Below are 11,574 nucleotides of genomic sequence, written 5' to 3'. Positions count from 1 at the left end.
ACATGAAATGAAACTTTCCAGTGGGCAGTGATGTGTCACTAGCACCGCGGCAGCAGGGCTGGGGGATGCGGAGCAGGAGGGGAGAAGTGCCAGTGTCCTCCTGGCATGCAGCTTACCTGGACACCAGCTGTGCAGGCCAAAATCTGACCAACATGGACCAGGTTTGAGCCCTTCCCCGTACTGTGCTCCAAGAAGATGCTTTATCCTTTTGTCCCAACCAGGGCCACAGGACCTGGCCACCTTGTGGGCCCACTGGTTAGCTCTGGCCAGAGATTGAGTTTTAGAACCAATTTACCTGTTTCTATTCACCAGGGTATGTCATACTTGACTCAAGAACTACAGCCAGGTGCAGTGGCTTGTGCCTGTAATCCCAGTGACCCTGGAGGCCAAGAGAGAGGATCACTTGAGCCCAGGAGTTTGAGGCCAGGTTGGGCAACATAGCAAGACCCCATCTGTGAAAAAAAATAAATTAGCCAGGCATGGTGGAATGCACATGTAGTCCCAGCTACTCAGGAGGCACTGAGGTTGGAGGATTGCTTGAGCCAAGAAGTTTGCTACGATTCCATCACTGTACTCCTGCGCAGGCAATGGACAGATCCCATCAAGAAAGAAAAGAAAGAAGGGAAGGGAAGGGGGAAGGGGGAAGGGAAGAGGGGAGGGGAGGGGGGAGGGAAGGGGGAAGAAGGGAAAGAAGAGGGGAGGGGAGAGGGAAGGGGGAAAAGGGAAGGGAAGAGGGAGGGAGGGAGGGAGGAAGGAAGGAAGGAAGGAAGGAAGGAAGGAAGGAAGGAAGGAAGGAAATAAATCATATGCCAGTGGAATAAAAGGGCTGTATTGGTGGATGGTCCTTGCCTAAGAAAATGTGGAGCCCTTGATTTTCCTCTTTGCCAAGATATTTGGAGAAGCTTCTGGCTGGCTTTGGTTTACATCAACCCTCATATTTGGGGGCCAGGCACTTGAAGTTGTCAAATTAACACATCCCAGCTGGGTAAGTCCCCCTGCCGTGTGGAGGGAGAAATCAACCAATCCATTGTACTTAGTAGTGAGTCCAGACTAGGTGACAGGCACCATGGAGGGTTTGAGGCTTGTGACACAAAGCCCTGGCTGTCAGGTGATTCCAGCTGGGGTGAAAGACAAGGCATTGCGTATTCTCTGGCACCAGCTAGAGTCCTGGGACAGAAAGGATGCAACAAGGCCCTTGACCATGGGGACTTAGAACTGCTGAAAAGCATCCGTTCTGGCTGGATCATGCCCCTGTCCCAGCTCTCTCCCCATAATGAATGCCAAAGCACATTCCTTGGCTAAAGACCCCCACAGCTGCTCCACAGCTGGACTAGCCTTTGGCCTCCCCTTTGTCATGGTGACAGGAAACAGGAAAAATTGAGGAAGGCAGTGATTCTCAACCTCAACTGCTTGTTAGAGTCACCTGAGGAACTGAAAAGCACAGACGTGTTCCTGCTTCCTCCAAGCCCACTGAAGCAGCATCTGTCATGAGGGGCCCTGGCCTCACCTCTGAAAGCTCCACAGCTGACTCTGGTGAGCAGCCAGGGGTGGGAGCCTCAGGGTAAGGTCTGACAACCAGGACCCTGTTGGGATCCCCTGCTCATGCTGAGCGCACTTAGATGGCAGCAGGGAGAATCTTGACGAAGGTGAAGTTTAGGAGTGGATTAGTTCTCGCCAAAGGCCCATTGGACAACTCACGAAAGGCCAGGGATGAAGTGCAGTCTCTAAAGTGGTGCTTTGGGCTGGTGATAGGCTGGGGAGCACTGTGTAAAGTGTGTAAAGCGGCTGATTGACTTGGCAGGGATAGCAGGTAGCAGGTAGAAGGGAACAAAGAGATGGGTGTGCCTCTCAAGTGTTTCTCTTGGAGTAACAGCAAGGAATAGTCAATGAGGCATTCAGATGAAGTGAACACACAGAGAGATAAGGGAAAAGGTGTCCAGAATAGAAGAATCCACAGAGACAGATGGATGGGTTGCCAGGGATGGGGAAGGCGGGACTTGGGAATGGCTGCTAACAGGTACATAGTTTCTTTTGCGGGTGATGGACATATTCCGGAGTTACACAGTAGTGATGTTTGCACAGCACAGTGAAATACACTAAATCCACTGATGTGCACTTTCAAATGAATTTTATGGTGTATACATTTTTATCTGCCATTTTTTGATACTGGCATTTTTTATCTCTATAAAAAAAATCAATGCAGTGAATGCACCACTGTGAGGAGGGCCAAAACCCCAGCGCAGGCGCCTCCCCACCATCATCACACTTGGAGAAAGTCTATGAGTGGGAGGGTAGGCCTGCGTCTAGCTCCCATGCACCTGACACCTAACAATGAGTGCTGGGTTTGAAGAGAGTTTTCTTTTTTCCTTTTTTGAGACAGAGTCTCACTCTGTTGTCCAGGCTGGAGTACAGTGGCCCAATCTCAGTTCACTGCAGCCTCCGCCTCCCAGGTTCAAGTGATTCTCCTGCCTCAGCCTCCCGAGTAGCTGGTGCATGCTGCCACGCCCGGTTAGTTTTTGTATTTTTAGTAGCAATGGGGTTTCCCCATGTTGGTCAGGCTGGTCTCAAACTCCTCACCTCAAGTGATCTGCCCGCCTCAGCCTCCCAAAGTGCTGGGATTACAGGCGTGAGCCATTGTGCCTGGCCCCCATTTTATTTTTTAACTTTACCAAGAATTGTTTACCATTTTAGAAAATCGTGATGTGTCTGTCACCAACACAACATACCCACATGCACTTGCATTCTTTCAGGGGTGACCCCACAATGGGCACAAGCATATAATGACTCCACCGTGTTCATTTAGTGTAGTCGTGCTCAAGAAGTACACACTGAAAGTTTATTCGTACTTTTTTTTTGAGACGGAATCTCGCTCTGTCACCCAGGCTGGAGTGCAGTGGCGCGATCTTGGCTCACTGCAAGCTCCGCCTCCCGGGTTCACGCCATTCTCCTGCCTCAGCCTCTCTGAGTAGCTGGGACTACAGGCGCCCACCACCACGTCCAGCTAATTTTTTGTATTTTTAGTGGAGACGGGGTTTCACCGTGGTCTCGATCACCTGACCTCGTGATCCGCCAGCCTCGGCCTCCCAAAGTGCTGGGATTACAAGCATCAGCCACCGGGCCCGGCCCTTATTCGTACTTTCATGTGTCCTTTACATTAGAGCTAAGGCATTACGTTTATTAATTGCTTAGGTACGTTTTGTTAGCAATCGTATTTTGTGATAGTAAAGGAGCATTAGAAAATAGTTGTTAAAAAGCAGGTGTTGAAAAGGAGTCTGGTGGGTTCAGAGCACTGTTCTGATCTTCCCAAACATGGTCCCGGGGAGGCCGAGGTGTGGACCGGTACTGCCCTCTGGTGGCCGGGGTGGGAGAGACCCAGCAAGCACAAAGAGCCCAGGGAAGAAGGGCCAGATGGTTTGCAGTGGCTCAAAATGGATGGAGATAAAAGAGTCATCTCCTCTGGCAGGATACTCCACCATCCACACCCCCTAGTCTCCATTCCCACCACCAGAAAAATTTCAGATTAAACATTTTTCTCTCCTGTAAAGTGAGGGTATCACCTGCCTCATAAAAATGAAGTCTTTTGGCTCTGATAGCTTAGCCACCCCCCCCAGAGTCTCTGTCTTTCCACACCCCTTTCCCCAGCCCTTGGGCAGGTTACATCAGGCAGGTCCTAGGATGAGGTCCCTGAAGCATGGGATGACCCAGCAATCAGCTGAGCAGCCGGCTCTGGAATCAGGACCCAGAAAAACATGGGCTCAAGGCACAGCACTGGCGTAAACTCGCTGGGTGACAGATAAGGCAGCCCTAGGGGATGTCACTAGATGCTGCCAAGGTCCAGTGCTCACATCTGTGCCTCTCTAGAGTCTGCTCTGATAAGCAAACTATTTTTCAGTGGACAGAGTACAAGAACCAGGAGGAAACTATAACAAGCTGACTTTAATCAAAGACACCATCCAGCAGGGATTTTAATTTTCTGAAACTGTAATATGCAAGTTTATTATCCCTTCACTGAACAGCACATCTGTTCACTCAAAGATATATTCAAGATCAGGGTACTAACTGTATCATGGGCCAGCAATTACCAAGGAATTAGGATCTGATTAGGCATTCAGCCAATAAGCTGTGTTGAGCATCAGTGTGTGGAGTTGTTTCAGCCCAGCTTCACAGAATCTCATGTGTGAAATGTGAGCTGGTGCTGATTTCCTGATGATCATCATTCCCTCCAGCAGTTTCCCCCCAGCAACCTACCCTGGATGCTGTGCAAACTGAAGTCCACTTTGTGGGAGGTTGAAGTCACTGGTCATCACTTAGGAGGACCCCAGACCTGATGTTATCTAACACATACCTTAATCAGGGACCCAATCAGATGGTGCCTAAGGAAATGCCCTCAACCCATGACAGTCGATGGCAAGACTTGCAAATTTGATGGCCAAAGAATGTGACCAACACTAGTGGGATATGGGAAACTGTGAAGACTGACAAAATTAAAAATGCACTCTATCTGAATAGGGCAACAACTATGCAGCTCCAGACCAGATAACACAGGAACACAATCTGCCCTGAACAAGTTGGGTTGACTGCTCACTGTATAAGGAAGAACACACACCTCCAAAACTGCGCAAAAGACTCAGTAAGATGTCAGAAAGGATTTAAGGTTTGGATGCATGATAGGTAGTCCTGAGTAGGGTTCCAGGAAGCAGTGTTCTCTAAATGGATGCTGTCAGGAAGTGGGGGATAACTGGTTATCTTAAGGAAATACGCCGGGCGCGGTGGCTCACGCCTGTAATCCCAGCACTTTGGGAGGCCAAGGCGGGCGGATCACAAGGTTAAGAGATAAAGACCATCCTGGCCAACATGCTGAAACCCCATCTCTACTAAAAATACAAAAATTAGCTGGGCATGGTGACGGATGCCTGTAATCCCAGCTGCTCCAGAGGCTGAGGCAGGAGAATTGCTTGAACCTGGGAGGCGGAGGTTGCAGTGAGCCAAGATTGTGCCACTGCACTCCAGCCTGGTGAAGAGACTCCGTCCCAAAAAAAAAAAAAAAAAGTAAAGTGTGAAGAAGGAAGTGAAGCTAAAGCTATAACTGGTTAAGAACACATTAACCAGGACAGGGAGATGTTTGGTCATTTTCGCATCTGGGAAAATGCTCATGTTTTTCGGTGTTGACATGACTAAAGAAATGTTCCTTTGTCTTGACCCACCATGGCTGAAAAGCAGTCTTGTTCTGATGTAGGTGTCCTGTGAAATTGTGTATGCTTAGCAGGACATGAAGGCCTAGCTTTTAATACCAGGCCAGCATCTGGATGACAGGAACTACTTTTCTTTTTCTGTCAGATATCATTGTCACTGTCACTAAGATCTTTTAGGCCTCAATTTGAAAGTTTGGGACACATTATCTTTAGAATCACCAAGAGTTCAGATGGGAGGATTTAACTTCCCTTCTCAAAAAATTAGAATTTGGTAGGTTTTCCACCCAAGGGCCAGGTTACAGTAGTTGACCTCTACCCCGAGGCCAGATGGTTGAGTGACATGGACTAGTGGACTAATGTCCCAGTACATATACCACTTCCCCTTCCATCACTTGGCCTCTTGTGGTTAACCTATGTGGAAGTGAAGACCTTGAGAAGTTATCCCATCTCACCCAACTCCAGCCAACATATTTGTCCAAGAAGTGCCCAGGGCCTATGTAAAAATGTCTGTCCCTGCTTTAGCATGTATTAGTACTTCACTTCCTTTTTGTTGCTGAATAATATTCCACTGCATGGATATACCACATTTTATAAAAATTGATTCACCAGTTCATGGATATTTGGGTTTCCACATTTTTGATATTAAGAATAATGCTGCCATGAACATTCATTCATGTACACGTTTTTTGTGGGGACATATTGTTTTCATTTTTCTTGGGTATATACATACCAGTGAAATTGCTAGGTCAAATGCTAACTATGCAGTTAAATCTTTTGAGAAACTGCTGAATTGTTTTCCAAGTAGCTGCCCCATTTTACGTTCCCACCCGCAATGTTAAGAAGCTTCCAATTTCTCCACGTTCACCAACACTTGTTATTGGTCTGTCTTCATGATTACAGCCATCCCAGTGAGTGTGAAGTGGTATCTTAAGATTTTGATTCGCATTTCCCTAGTGATGAAGAGCATCTTTTCGCATGCTTATTGGTGATTTGTTCATCTTCCTTGGAGACATGTCTATTCAAATTCTTTGTATTTTTAAAAGTGTCTCTTCATCGTTGAGTTGTAGAAGTTCTTTATCAGATACATCACTCGCAAATGTTATCTTGCGTTCTGTGAACTGGATTGTCTTTGTACTTTCTTCATCATTTCCTTTGAAGCAAAAAACTCTAAAGTTTGATGAAGTCCAATTTACCTATTTCTCATTGGTTGTTTGTGCTTTTGGTGTCCTATCTAAAAAACCACTGCCTTATCCAAGGTCACAAAGATTTACACCTATGTTTTCTTCTAAGAGTTTTTTGCTTTAGCTCATGTCTTGGCTCCATTCTGAGTTACTTTTCGAATTAAGAATATGCATTTTAACAAGGTCCCAGGTGATCTGTATGCACAATTGAAGCTGAAAACCAGTGCCTAAGTCACACTCTGGCAGCACTTTACAATCACTTTAAGAGCTTTTAAAATGTATGCATGAGCCTCACCCAGATACAATTCCACTTAGTCTGAGGTGGCCTTATTTTTTAATCTTTTTAGTTGATTCTAATGTGAAGCAAGGGTTGAGAATTACCACCTCTTTGCTGATTAACATTTTCTGTAGCCCTCAACTAATTCTTCAATTCAATGAGGATGTACACAAAGTTATCACTTGCCTCACTGTCTAATCAATGTTTTCCGTCTTTAACTTATTTAACAAATGATGCCTTTAACATCATTTATACATTCTTTCCATATGGATTTCACCCACATGCTTTTGTTAGGCTGGTTTGTACCCACTGCTTATATGTGATACTGAGACTTCTAACAGTGCTACATTAAAATTGGGATCAGCGTTCACAGTGCACATGGTACAAGAGTATGAAGTAGGCTTAGTATCTGCGGATATGATACAAATCACACCTTCATTAAGACTAGAGAATGGAAGCCATACTGGGTGATAGTGTATGAGGGTGGAGAAGACATAGAAATGAGAAGAAGAAGTATAGAACTTCAACAATTTCCTGGGAAAACCAAAGATCTCAGTTGGTCAAGAGCATGGTCTACAATCAGCAACATTTTAGTATCTAGTATCATGTTATCTTTAAGCCATAATTTGTCCTTGGTCTTTCTAGGTTTTGTTTTTATTATTTTCTTAAATGAGAAGGGTGGGAATGGGTAAAACATTCTGGTCTTCCTTTTGCAAATCTAGAACCACAAAACCAATTACAAATTGCGACTTGCCATAAACAAAAATAACTCCAATTTATCAGTTACCTAAACAGAAGAGCTAAAACCAAAAAACTCTTAGAAGAAAATATAGGAGGACGCAATGTATTCTTTTTTTGCAGGGGAGCAGGGGACGGAGTTTCACTATTGTCACCCAGGCTGGAGTGCAGTGGTGCGATCTTGACTCACTGCAACCTCTGCCTCCCAGGTTCAAACGATTCTCCTGCCTCAGCCTCCCAAGTAGCTGGGATTACAGGCATGCACCACCAGGCCCAGCTAATTTTGTATTTTCAGTAGAAACAGGGTTTCACTATGTTGGCCAGGCTGGTCTCAAACTCTGACCTCAGGTGATCCACCCACCTCAGCCTCTCAAAGTGCTGGGATTACAGGTGTGAGTCACAGCACCCAGCCTAGCAATGTATGCTTAGCTGCAACACCAAAAGCACAAGCAACAAAAGAAAAATAGAAAAAGACTTCATTTCTCCAAAGGTATGCAAATGGCCAATAACATATGAAAAGATGCTCATCATCATTAAGTCATTATGGGAATGCAAATCAAAACCACAATGAGGCCTGGTGCTGCTCACACCTATAATCCCAGCACTTTGGGAGGCTAAGGTGGGCAGATCACCTGAGGTTAGGAGTTCGAGACCAGCCTGGCCCACATGTTGAAACCCCGTCTCTACTAAAAATACAAAAAATTAGCTGGGTGTGGTGGCACAGGCCTGTAGTCCCAGCTACTCAGGAGGCTGAGGTAGAAAAATCATTTGAACCTGGGAAGCGGAGGTTGCAGTGAGCTGAGATCACACCACCGCACTCTAGCCTGGGCAACAGAGCGAGGCTCTTGTCTCAAAAACAACAAGAAAACAAATGAGATCCCACTTCACACCTACCACGATGGCAGTAATTTAAAAAACAAGGAAGGGAAGTGGAGGAGGAATGAAGTGTTGGCAAGATGTAAACTGGAACCCAAACAACGCCGGTGGGAATGTAAAATGGTACAGCCACTATGGAAACCATTCAGTAGTTCCACAAAAAGTTAACAATGGAATTACCATTATGACCCAGCAATTCCACTCCTACATATATCCCCAAAAGAAATTGTGAAAGGAAAATAAATCTTACAGCCCCAAAACTACTAAGCTAAAGGGAAAGTCAAGCAGGGGAACTGCTTAGGGCAAACCTGCCTCCCATTCTATTTAAAGTCACCCCTCTGCTCACTGAGATAAATGCATATCTGATTGCCTCCTTTGGAGAGGCTAATCAGAAACTCAAAAGAATGCAACCGTTTGTCTCTCACCTACCTGTGACCTGGAAGCCCCCTCCCCACTTGAGTTGTCCCACCTTTCTAGACGGAACCAATGTACATCTTACATATATTGATTGATGTCTCATGTTTCCCTAAAATGTATAAAATGAAGCTGTGCCCCAACCACCTTGGGCACATGTTGTCAGGACTTCCTGAGGCTGTGTCATGGGCATGCATCCCCAACCCTGGCAGAATAAACTTTCTAAATGAACTGAGATCTGTCTTAGATTTTTCAGGTTCACAAACTGAAAATGGAAACTCAAACTTGTAGGCCAATATTCATTGCAACATTGTTCACAATAGGAAAATGGTGAAAAGGGTCCATCAACAGATGAATGAATCAAATGTGGCATAAACATACAGTGGAACATTATTCAGCCATAAAAAGGAATGAGATTACACAGTACAAAATGGATGGACCTTGAAAACATAAGTCAAAGAAGCCAGACACAAAAGGCCACATATTAAATGATTCCAGTTATATAAAATGTCCAGAATAGGTAAATCCATAGAGAGACAGAAAACAGATTTTGCAGTTGCCAGGGGTTGGGTGAGGAGGGAATAGGGATTGAATGCTTACTGGCTACAAGGTTTCCTTTTGGGGTGATAAGAAAGTTCTGAAGGATGGCGATGGTTATACAACATTATGAATATACTTAATGGCACTGAATTGTACCCTTTAAAATGGTTACAATGGTAAATTTTATGATATGTATACTTTACCACAGTAAAAAAAAAAAAAAAAAACCCATAGGGGTCAAGCCTATCTCACTAACCTTGTGACAGGAAGTAGACTAGCATGCATGCTTCCCTTTGGACAGTTTCCCAAATGGGTTCATAGTTATGCTTAGTTCCTTCTACACTATTCAACGAGCAGCCATGTCACTACTTCCCTTAGAAAGGGAGGCACAGTGGAGAAGAAATGTGTACCCCTCCAACATTTTCCTCCTTCTGGGATTGCAGTGTGTGATAGATTAAGATGGTCACAAATTATTTGACATTCTTCCCAACAAGCAGTGGGGTCTTCGAATGCTCCTCTTAAATTTGGGCAAGCTAAGACTGCTTGGACAATAGAATACTGGAGATATGACGCTGGGCCAGTTAGGAGCCCAGAACTTAAAAAAAACAGCACTTGTCATTTTTCTTAAAATACTTATTTTTGAAACCCACCAGTCATGTTGTAAGGAAGCACAGTAGCCCTATTGGAAGGCCCATGTGGAGAGGAACTAAGACCCTGAGCGCGCTCCCAGATAAAAGCAGGCACTAATTTAACACCCATGTGCATAATAAGCCCTCTTGAAAGTAAATTCTCCAGACTCAGTCAAGTTGGTCCAGCTGTATTCACCAAGCCCTGACAAAATTGCTCACTCATGAACAAAATGAATGATTTTGTTCTAAGCCACCAAGCTGGGTATAGTTTTGTTATAAAGCATTAGATAACCACAACACAGTGCAAATTCCCTCCCCTCTCTGTAAAATATAAGGAATTGAAAATGTGTCTGAAATACCTTTTTTTAAAAATCTGGCTTGAATACCCAAGTGTCTACTATATATCCCATTAAAGAATTAGGCTCCCACACTTAGCTTTGGTCTTTGAGGGAAACTACTGAGTTCCTATATGTGTCTAGCCTTGTCTAAGCATAAAGTGGTAAGCAAGACAGCTGACTGGAAGTCAGAAATACTCATGTTATCAGGCACAGGCTGGAATTACAAACTGAGGGTGTGCTTCACCACTGTCCAAGCTTAGAGGAAATCTCAATTTTGTTCAATGAGATCTTACCCAAGCAAAAAAGCTGGGAGGGATGCTTTTCCTCTACTTCTGAAAGGGCTGACCATGAAGTGTAGTTCAGATGGGCTGGGCAGGTGCCACTTCTACTGGCGGGAAAAGGCAGACCCAGCTGAGGCAAATGATGGCTGGAAAGACAAAGAAACCCTCTCTCTCACATCTCAGCCCATGTAACAAAGGTGCCAATTTTATTTTTTAAAACCTCTTCTGGGAATCAAAAGCTGGCAGTAACTCGTTTCTCTCTGTACATTTCTCTCTTTTGGTAGAAAATAATTACCTGGGCAAGTCCCCTCCCCCATGCCCCACACACTGGTCATTACAATTAAAATAAAAACATGCTGTAGTATTTCCCATCTTAAAAAAAAAAAAAAAAAAAGGCAAATTTCTACACCACCACAGCACCCTCCCCACCACTACTGCCCCGTTTCTCTCTCTTCCAAACTGTGCCTCCTGCCAGTCCACTCTAACCACAATTTTACCCCAACACTCTAAACCGCTATAGTCATAGCCATGAGGGTCTTTCCTTTACTAAAGGCAAAGGGTTAACGCTCAATCCATGATGAGAACCTGAGGCAGCAGTGTATTGAACCGCTCTCCTTCTTAGTAAGTTTCATCATCTGCTTTCAGGACCTCTCTTAGCTCTCACCTTATGACCTATCTGTTCCTCTCCTTTGGAGCTCCTCCACTTGCCTCAATGTCTTCACTTAAATGTTCCATCAAGTACATTCAACTTAATATGTCAACACCAAAATCCTGATTTCCACTCCTTCTCCTGTCTTTCTACCTTGTTTGCCTTGCTTGACTCCTCTCTTGCTCTAAACTTCACACCTCTATTATAAGTCAATCCTATTGGCTCTACCTTCAGAACATACCCCAAATCCAACTTCTTACCACCTCCACTGTCACCAGCCCAGTCCAAGTCCTTGTGATCTCTCACTAGATTATAACCTCCGAAAAGCCTTCCTGCTTTCACCCTGGTTCCTGTAGTGCAGTGGTTTTCATTAGTTGTTTCATTAGTTGTTCAACCTAGGAACTTGTTAAACATGCAAATTCTTCCCCAACTCCATAACTATTAATCACAAACTCTGGG

This window comes from Symphalangus syndactylus, chromosome 3 (assembly GCF_028878055.3).
Source record: "Symphalangus syndactylus isolate Jambi chromosome 3, NHGRI_mSymSyn1-v2.1_pri, whole genome shotgun sequence".
In the NCBI taxonomy this organism is placed as follows: Eukaryota; Metazoa; Chordata; class Mammalia; order Primates; family Hylobatidae; genus Symphalangus; species Symphalangus syndactylus.
Note: the sequence above shows the minus strand (reverse complement) of the source record.